Genomic DNA, 10,462 nt, shown 5'->3' on the forward strand with positions numbered 1-10,462 from the left:
CAAAGGGGCGGGAAGAGGGCCAAGATTGGTTACGACACCAAAAGCTTCTACGCAAGCGCAAGAGGGCTGCGTGCTGTGCGCAGGCGCATTCGTTCTCTTCCACCGCCCTGAGGAACGCAGTGAATAGCCTTCCACCTGCTCTTCCTTTCCCCTGTCGTGATGTACTGGGGCCTTGGTGGTGACTCCTCCCATTGTCTGGTGGTGAGGGAGGGACACATGCTGCTGAGGTCTGTGCTCTGGAGCCCCATCCCCTGACACTTCTAAGCATGATTTTAATGAGGAGTTCTGGGGCTTCCCTGTGATTTTATATTTCATCATTGTGTGACTAGGTAAACAGTGCAAAGGGAGAGACAGCCACTGCCTCTGCTCCCACCTGCATAGGGCCCCCACCAACCACCATCGTGCCAATGAGTGTATGTGCAGGGCTGGGCACGCACACAAATACTGGGCTTTGGTGATGGGGTTGGCACACAAGTGTGCACGCACAAATATTGGTGCTCAAGTGAGGTTCTCTCAGATACTGGGGGTCAAGGAATGAGGCTTGCATGCGTGAGTGAAAGACCCCCAGTGAGTACTTGGGTGATGGGCTCTTCACGCATGCATGTGCCCACAATCCAGCTGATCATATTTGTGCACAAATACAACAGATACCATTAAAGTACAAATGCATGATTTTGTAGCAATAAAGACACCCACATATATTAATGTGTAAATGTGTCTTTTGTGCATGTAGATTGCAGATGTTGAGACCTGTGCAAATTTTGCGCATCTAGTCAACACTTACCAAAACAAAGTAAGTCTTTCTTTCTTAATGTCTTTCCGCAGCTAACCAAAAAAGCTCACAAATGGTCCTATGGAGAAATATGCCCTGCACACAATTGTAATAAGACAGTTCCTTAAAACAGATAGATCCTAAACTTTTCAAGGGAGCAGTTATGTCTTCATCTTCATAGTGTTTGTACATCACCTAGAACACTGGGGTCCCAATCCCTGATTGGACCACTGGTCACTGCCACAGTATACGTATTATATAATAACCATCTGATAGATGACCGTGTCAGCATAAATTTGTCTTGGTATTGAAAAATAATATTAAAATAAGTAAAGCATAATATATTTTATATGTACAGAAACATTTCTAAAATCAAATGTGATTTTTCTCACAATATATAATTACATATATCTATATGTATACATTGTTTTTATTATTTGAATTCTGATAGTGGCTAGAGATCACAAATGAGACTGGGGCCTTATAGTGGTAGCTATATACATGTAATAAGAGAGAGGCTTTGCCCTGAAGAGCTTAAAAATAGACAAGACAAAAGTGGGAAGAGAAACAGAGAAGGTTATTTGGTCTAGATCATTCAGCAGGTCAGTGGGCAATTTGGGAATAGAACTCAGTTATCCTGGCTCCTAGTCCAGTGCCCTGTCCACTAGACCATGCTGCCACCCAAAGTAAAAAGATAAGTATTTTTTGTCATGTTAATTAAAAGCAGGTTCTGCCTGCTTCTCCATGCAGTCACATCAAATTATCTTCAGGCCTGATTTTCAGAGGTGCTGAGCTTTCAGCTCCTGTTAATTTAAACTGGAATTGTAGGGGCCCGTCACCTCAAAAAATCAGGTCTTTAGTGCACTGTTATTTATTAATATTATTTAATTATTTTTATTATGTTAGTGCTCATAAGGTGCTAGGCATTATCCAGACAAATAGCAAGACACTGGTCCCATTTCAGAAAAGTACTTGAGCATGTTCATAACTTTAAGCACACTTAGAATATATTTTCAACAATTTCTGTCTGTCCTCATTGGTTAAATACCTTGCTCACACCTTAGTCACGTCTCGCCTTGACTACTATATCCTTCTCCTCACAATCCCCTTACAATCCATCCAAAATACTGCTGTGAAAATCATCTTCCGCTCTCACTACTCTGACCATATTACTTCCCCTAATTAAGGCCCTTACTCTCTTGAGCCACCATGCTAGTTGGGCCATCATATGGCGTAATAATAATAGTTAATAATATTCTATATGCATGTGTAGTTGGTTTTGCTCTGTGTGATACACCTCAGTTTCCCCCTGTGTACAATGTGGCTAATAATACTTACCTCACTTTTAAAGAGATTTGAGATCTACTGATGAAAAGAGCTAGGTATTATTTATTTATTTGTTTATTTATTATATTTAGATACAGAAAGCGTTGGGTGAAATTCTGTGGTCTCGGTTATGCAGAAGGTCAGGCTAGATTAATGTTATCACCCCTTCTGGTCTTAAAATCTGTGACTCTGTGAATCTCCTCTTTATACTTTAGAAATCATTATGAGTGGGCAGTCAGCTGGGAAACACCAGTATAGTATCAGTTTACTGCATACTGCAAGTATAAAATATGGAGTTGCATATATATTTATTCAATATATTTGTGTATATGTATATAGTTGTAACTTGTAACAGGACAGTCTGTCTTTTGAAGGGCAGGTCTGGATCCAGGCCACCCTGCTCTGAATTCTGGCCTGGAGAAGTAGGGAATTCTGCACATTGTAGTTCCCAGAGAGATGTCTGGTAATTGTAGGCTGGACTATAATGCATGATAGGAAATGGACAGGTTATAAAAGGCAACCTTTCTCAGACCAGTGAGATTGATGAGTTTGAGAGCCAGTGTGTGGTTACCTAAAGAAATACCAATGCTGTGGTGAAACCTGGTGTGGCTAGGTAAAGAGCCATGGTGACAGTAAACTGTGGGGATCTCTCTAGGCAAAGGATGTAGGAGGGGTTTTGAGCTCGTTGGAAGAGGCCAGGCTGGTAGTTGGATCTCCTGGTGTGGAGGTGATTGAGATATGGCCAGTGACAGGCATGAAAGGAAGTGATCCTGGGAAATAGGGTAGCAGTGTAATCTTGGGGTTGGGACACATAGCTATCCCGTGATTTTTGGTTGAGCTTAAGGAGAGCTGAGGGAGTCCTGGTCTTATTTATGCTCCCTTAGTTAGCTCCAGAAAAGAAGAACACTTATTTTGGCCAGAGGGCACCAATTCTCTAACAAACTCAAATAAACTGTCCAGCCAGAGGGGAAACTGAGGCAATGGCTGCATCCTGATGCCAGAACAGGTGAGTTGCTGTTGTGTATGTTATATTCCCACACTTTACAGTTGCAGTAATGTATATAATTATTATTGTGGTGCTGGCCGTGACTCCATAATTAAGGTTGCATTGAAAACAAACTAGGGAGTTATTGGGCTGGATTCTTAGTTATTCTATTACAGCTCTCTATATCAACTTCATATTCTGAGCCAATGAAGGGCCCTGTCTAGCTATTGATGTAAATTAGAACATCTTTGGGGCTTCTCTAACCTGTATTCTGGTTCCCGTGGGCCCTGGGAAGCAAAGAACAACAACCATTGTGCAGTGTGCTCTGGCCACATCCCAGTCCATCCCCTATGCTGGGTATACGGCTAGTGTAGAGCATGTCTACCAGCTGGAAAGCCCCCAGCAGAGGGGATATTCTCAAGGGATAATATCTGCCTTTTTTAAAGTCTCTTTATGCTACCAGAGAGCCATAAAATGGCATTAGTGTAACTAAGAATAGGCCCATTGTCTTGAATTTATATGAAAATCAAATATTTCCTCCCCAAACACACTGCTTATTAGATGGGTCCAGGCTGGGTTTTGATGGGTCTATACACAAGCAAATAGTTTTACACCAGTACTCCCTTACTAAAATGGTCAGGGTACACATGCCAAGCAGGGTTTCACATCAGCTCTTGTCTTAACATAATACAAAAACTATATATGTGCAGCTGGTTTCACATCCACTCTCTTGTTACCAAAATGTCAGTGCTGTACATGCATAGCTGGTTTTGGATAAATCCTTCAATACCATTATACTGGCACTGTATATTTGCTGCTAGTTAAGACTCCCATAGTAAACATCTGGGTAGTAAAATGTTCACAAATGTTGGAAATCATTTCCTTTATTGTGCATGATGCTTCAGTCGATACACACAAATAAGCATTAATAAGAAATGAAAATGTGTTATCACTTTGATCCTGGTTCTTCATTTAATCCTCCCGCAAAAATGGGAATTCAAATACAAAAAAAACTGCTGCAGATTCACCACCTCACCCAAGAGGGGGGATTGTCAGGGAGCTGGTTGCAGCACCCTGATCCTGAGCTGCTTAGCCCTAGTAAAAGTTAGAGCTGTGGGTTATCTGCTCCAACTGACATTGGGTCCCGCAGAGAGCTTGCAGCAGTGAAGTACCAGGCATAGTGGTGCTCTGGGTGAGCAAAGTAGACTTGGTGGCCTGGAAAGTCCAGGCCTGTGTTTGCATGGGATTAAAGTTAATGAACTCCATTCTTTAAAAAAGAAAAACAGAAAAGCTTGAGTTAAGGTTCTTAAATTCTAAAAAGTCACTTCCTCTCTCATTCATAATTCAGTAAATATACTCGCACCTCATTAGAAACAGCAGCTTGAACTCTGACCATGTGTAAGAAGTTTGTATACCAATAAATGTGTTCTTTGTGTGTGGTTCAGTCCAATGGCCACTGAAGTTGGTGGAAAGATTCCTGTTGACTTCCATCTGATTTGGATCAGGTCCATGGACAAGTTGTTGAATTTTAGTGAACATATACTTGGAAACAAATTTAAAGGGTGACTTGAGAAAAATGCATACTCAATTAAAAAAAATTGCTACAGGAGTTTGTTTATAAATTATATAGTGGTTGGTAAACAAGCAGTTGTACTTTACAGACTTCAGTAGTAGAATGTGGATATTTAAATGTGTAATCACTGATGTTTTAAACAAGCCAAAGAATGGGGAAAGAAAACACCTCAGTCAGACACTTTAGCAATAGTTTGATCAACACTGTATATGCTACATTATAAATTGTCCACAAATTATAAATGCTACAGTTTCTTAAATTCTTACAAAATTATATAAACATTGAAATGAGTCAAACAGTAATGTGTGATGGGACTGTCCAAAAGTACTCCGGTTAATACAGTTCTCCAGTCAACTCCTCTTCTTAGGGTCTGATCCAAAGCTGTCTGAAATCATTAGAAACACTCCCTTTGACATCAGTGGTATTTAGAGCAGGCCATTGTAGACATTCTTTATCAACATCTGAGATCAGAAATGTGTGCTTGTGGCTTGGGCTTCATCTACACTTCACACCTCAAGCGATGACCAGTACGGAATGTGTAGGTACACACCACAGTGAAAAGCAGGCAGTGTTTACATTGTGGTGTATAGCTACACAAGTGTTAGTGAAAGGCTCTAGCAGGTAGGAGGCAAATTGGAAAGGCTGCCAGAGCCTTTCTCTGCAGTATGTTGCTGCTGGAGCTTTTCCTCCCCACAAGGAAATTGTCCTGAAGCAGAAAGCTACTGGAATCTTTCCCCACTGCGTTCCTGCTGCCCGAGTCTTTCCCCTCTGCTGGAACTTTTCCTGTAGCAGAGAAAGAATCCAGCAGCATTGAGGTAGCAGGACACTACACTGCTAAAAGCAGTAGTGTAGAAGAGCAAACACTGTTTGGGTGAGTACAGATCCCTGCAGGGTACATACTGCAGGGTTCGGGAGTGTCTTTACTCTACTCGCCTACGCAGTACCTGGATCCTGATAAATGTGTGTTTAGAGTTCAGTGTCCTCCATGACTTCTCCTGCAGCACCAGGAACTTACACCTCTACTGAGAATTTTCAGTGGGCATTCTTCATACTCCAGGACAGTGCTGGGAACGGGTAAATCACTGGCCTGGTACCGGAGGGCAAAAGACTCCAGCAATCACTCCAAGAGGGGTCCTCCAACATGCCTACTCTTCAAGGAGCTGGACCAGGTGCTCTCCAGTGCACCCAGTATTGAGGCTGAGGTGACGCATGACCCCTTTTCAACCCTGCTGGCCTCATTGTCCGACAGGATGCTGATGAAGGCCAGGGTGTGGAGTTAGTGGGAACCACAGAGGAAGAGGCCAGGAAGAAAGAGGAGTATTGTTTTCCTGCATCTCTACCCAGAGGAGCAGGTTGAGCAAGCCCCTCCTGACAAGCAAGGAGGACCTTGAGACTCAGTAGGAATTGGAACCTGAGGCAGGTAAGGTAAAAGCCCACCCTCCCCGCCAACATCACCTCCTTCTTTCTCCAAAGCTGCGTGCAGGCTGGAAGGCCATCCCTGCTGCCCCTCCCCTCCAACAAAGGACCCCCAACCCAGGCACAACTGTAAATTCAACAGTCTGTTGAAACCACTATGAAGCTTTTCTTTTGGTGGAAGCTGTAGAACAGATTATCAGCGAACTGTCACATTGCTTCTGGGTTTATGTGTTTGTTGGCCAACAGGCTGACAGTGATGGAGGGAGTGGAAAGGGCTGGTTTGGGGACAGAACATTTGTGCAAGTTTAATTGTTCTCCAACGTTGCAGCTGTTTTCTGCTCCTTCAAGGCCACAGACTTTCACTACAGTAACACCCCCCTCTCCACACACACACACCCCTTGCAAACGGGAGCCACTCAGAAGGGGGAGGGGGAGGGGGTTTAGTATCAGGACCAGTTACGCATGGAAAGGAGAAGGGGAACCTTTGCTTCTCCAAAGAATGTGATAGCGGTCCTCTGTTACAGTAAAAAAGTTTTCAAGCATTCCCATGCTCCGGTGGCTGGCATCTTTCCACTTGCAGCCATGCCACCCAAGCCAGGAGAAAGGGCAGTAGGTGAGGGATCTGTTGCGGCAGTGGCATAAACACAATGCAGTGTTCCTTTGCAGTGGGGAGGTGTGTGGCTTGCAGTCTTGATTGGAAGTCCATGGCACACACATGTGTGTATCATCCTTTCTTTCCCTGTTCCTTTCTCTGGTCTTCGCTGGATGAAGGAGCTGGATTTCCTGATGCTGCAGGGACTGGTTTGGGAACGGGTGGGCATTTGAAGTGGTTTGCTTATGTGCCTCCATGCAGTCTCCATCTGCTAGCTTAGAATGTAGTTTATTTCCATTTGGATTGCTTCCCAGTCCCATAAGCATATGTCAGCAAACTTCTGGTACAGCAGGAACTCCAACTGGTTCTGAAGACTCAAGGGTAGCACAGATTTTCTTGGTCCACCTTCATAGCTCACCAAACCCCTGCATTCAGTGATTTATAGGGGGTGGCAAGTAGCACAAGCATCTCTCTGGCTGCTGGATCCCATTATAGGGCTGGAAAACTACGTCCCTTTTCCAGTCTAGTACTTTCAAAACTGCTATGTTCACCAAATGATGGCCAGACTGAAAAGAAAAAAATGAGAACGGTTAATGTTGCCCCTGAAACAAATGCACGTGCTGGCCCCATCACAGTCTTTGTGACATTACATTTAAAAAAAATAGTTCAAGCTACCTACCATTCTCAGCAGGTGCTCCTTTCGAGGCAGCTGCAAAAGTTCTCGGAGAACCAATCGCACTCCCGAAACAATCGCATTCCTGAAATGCTGAAAAGTATCAATATTGTGGCATTCCACAGCAAAAGTTATGTTATCTTGGGGAATTTCTTGCCCACTTTCCAAGAGAAGAAAAAATATAATGCTGTTTTTGTGATTGAATTGGCAGGACCTTCGGCTGAGCAGAGTGAACCCATTCTGCCCAGGAATAGTAGGGGCAGACAGAAAAGGACCCTGGAAGACCTGGTCATTGGGATCAACAGAAGGAGCCAGGAACAGTTTCCCTTTATGAGGGAAAGGGAAAAACAGGTTACTGAGTAGGAGGAACAGGCTATGCAGCACAAGGAACATTTTTTTCAAAGAGAAGAGGCATTCATTATCTGGTTCCTGGGGCAGGACTCACAGAGCTTGCCCAAAGGGACTGGGAGTATGCCCTTTTGCAATCCCTGGTACAAGTGATAGAGGAATGAAATTGGGTTCTGCCTGCACAATAGCTGCTCCTGTATCTGGAACTGGCACCTTCTTCTCCAGCTCCTTCTCCTCCTACTGCATCTACAGTCCACCATGATGCTGAAACAGAGGACCCACCCCATCCCCCATGACAGTCCCAGACTCTTCATCACCTTGGCATCATTAATCTTTCCCATGTGTCCAGTGTTAGTGTTCATAAATCTGACTTTGTGGTCCACTACACCTTGAAGAATGAGTGAGGAGTAACCTTTTTGATTGATGCACTCACTCGTGCCTTTTGGTAGACAAAGTAGAGGGATGTAGGTGCCATCGATGCCCCCCACGCAGTTTGGAAACCTCATTCTCTGGAACTCAGCGATAATTTTTGGTACTTTGGTGGTGGAGACCACCCAAGCATAGATGAGTGTTGAATCTTGCACCAGTCCCGACAGTGGACTTCCCCACCCTGAAGTGGTTTGCAACTGACCAGTAGCTGTCTGGTATTGCCAGCTCCCAGAGGGCAATAGCCACCTGCTTCTGTGCTGGTTTGGGTCTTTGGAAATTAGTACTCTGCTATGGTAGGATTGAGGCCAATTACCCACAGAGCTGTATGAAGGTCTACTTTCTCATGCTGAAGTTCTGCAGCCACTGGTCATCCTGCCAGCTTTCCAAGATGATATGATCCCACCACACTATGCTGGTTCTCCTGGTCCAGAAGTGATGGTCCACACCCATGGACATACAGTCATAGGACCAGCAGTGTCTGGTGTCTCTGTGTTTTGGAGTAACAGTGGATCAGTCACTGTCTTGGTCATCCGTTTTCAGCTTTTGAGAAGGGTCCAGGTCCATCCACCCAAGATTCTTGCGGGTTGTGTCCAACACACACACACACACACACACACACACTTACACTTGTTCCGCAGGAGCAGAACTGCATCATCAGTCACTTGTTCTACGTCTTCAACCAAGTTGGGCAGGAGAGAAGGGTGAGTGGGTGGTGCCATCGTCAAATGTGCAAAGCTGTCTACAGTACCTCCCACACACAGCAAGGTGAATCCTAGATCCTCTCCTCCGATGCACAGAACCCTGGGGTATGGATCCTGAAACTGTAGAGCTAACCTCATGCACCAAAAGAAGGCAGAGTGGGTGGGGATGTACCCAGGTACCTACAGAGTCTGCACCTGTGTCCAGCACAGTATATGTGGACACTCAGCAGAGGCATGGGTATATGTGCAAGCATACACACGGCCCTGTACCCCTGTCCAGGTACCAGTATAGATGTAGCCTCTGAGAACTTAAAGAGTCAGACAGTGCCGACACCTCTGAAATACCAATGTAAATTTTGTTACATTACTACACTGAGTGGAGAATTACGCATGTGGATGAAAGTAATTAAATATGTAGTTTAGCATCTTTTAAATAAGTATTCTGTGAGTTAATAATTGTGCCTTACCAAATGTATTAACCCAGTCTTTGGCTGTGGCTGAGAAGCAGACAATACAGCTCAGAAGTGGAGCTGTAAGACACTTTTGTGCTCCTTGTTTCTGGACCAGCTATACTCCAGATCAGTCCCCTGGCATAATTTAGCATAGCCTTCAGACTGTTCTAATTTAAGATGACTGCCAAAGGCCCCAAGAATACATAATAGAAGACGGAGATTGCTGGGATTCCAGGAAAACATGGCCATGTCCCCTTTCCATTAGCCACACCCAACACCCACCACTCCAAATGCAATAGGTTGCGTAGGCGTCATTAAACTGACTGTGCCTACAGTGGAATGATCTCTCCATAAGTAGCCACTGGTGATTTCCTTGCCAGCATGGTGCAAAGCAACTTTGGTACAGGTGAGGACTGGGGCTATTGAATTTATGTGTGGACTAACAAAGGTAAGGTTGCTATCTTTTTAATTGCATGTACGTATTGAAACGTTATGTGTGAAACATTCAGTCATTTTATTAAAGATGGATAAAGAACTTTAACTTAGGAAGTAAACTTTTTTATCCACCTGAGACAAAGGGGAGTGTTGAGCCCAAAGCTGCCAGAAAAGAGGCTAAGGGCCTCTAGGCCCAGGAGGGCAATAGGGTAGCAATAATGGAGTCCTGCACAGGGGCAGTGAGTTATATGGGCCCGTGGTGCCCATGCTCCAGCAAATTCAGGTCACGGGGGCCCGGTTCCACCAATGTTCAGGGCTGGGTCTCTTCCTCGGCCCCACCTGCTGTCCCGCGTGACTCCTCTGGAGCATCCCCCGGCCCCGCACACCTCCCCCGGAGCATCCCTGCTTGTGCCCTGGGCAGGTGGCTGCCCTGCTGCTCCTTGCTGTGCTCCCTCAATGGCTGCTGCTGCTGCTGGCTATAAAAGGGAGCTGTGCTGGCAGCAGGCTGAGGGAGGAGAGGAGGTGGCACACACATGATGGCAGCCCTCGCCCCACACCCGGCGCACACCACAGGGAGGCCAGGGGGCTTCCTAGACCTGAGAGGGGCCTGGCCTCTAGTGGCATGTGCAGTGCTTGTGCCAGGTGAGTGTGCTGCTGGGGGGGAGATGGCTGAGGGGACTGTGGAGTCCTCCTCTCTGGCCCCAGCCCCGTGACAGCCTGCCTGCACCCCAACTCCTCATCCCCAGCCCTGCCCCACCCC

At 45.4% G+C, this 10,462-nt stretch overlaps 1 long non-coding RNA gene across 1 annotated transcript; it reads left to right on the forward strand.

Moving 5' to 3' along the window:
* Positions 1 to 115: 115 nt before the first annotated feature.
* LOC142073468 (uncharacterized) lies at positions 116 to 9,808 on the forward strand. The gene is made up of 3 exons (XR_012670366.1): positions 116 to 227; positions 734 to 793; positions 7,549 to 9,808. It is a non-coding gene; the product is annotated as an uncharacterized LOC142073468 (long non-coding RNA).
* The last annotated feature ends 654 nt before the right edge of the window (positions 9,809 to 10,462 follow it).

Source organism: Caretta caretta, chromosome 10 (genome assembly GCF_965140235.1).
Source record: "Caretta caretta isolate rCarCar2 chromosome 10, rCarCar1.hap1, whole genome shotgun sequence".
Taxonomy (NCBI): Eukaryota; Metazoa; Chordata; order Testudines; family Cheloniidae; genus Caretta; species Caretta caretta.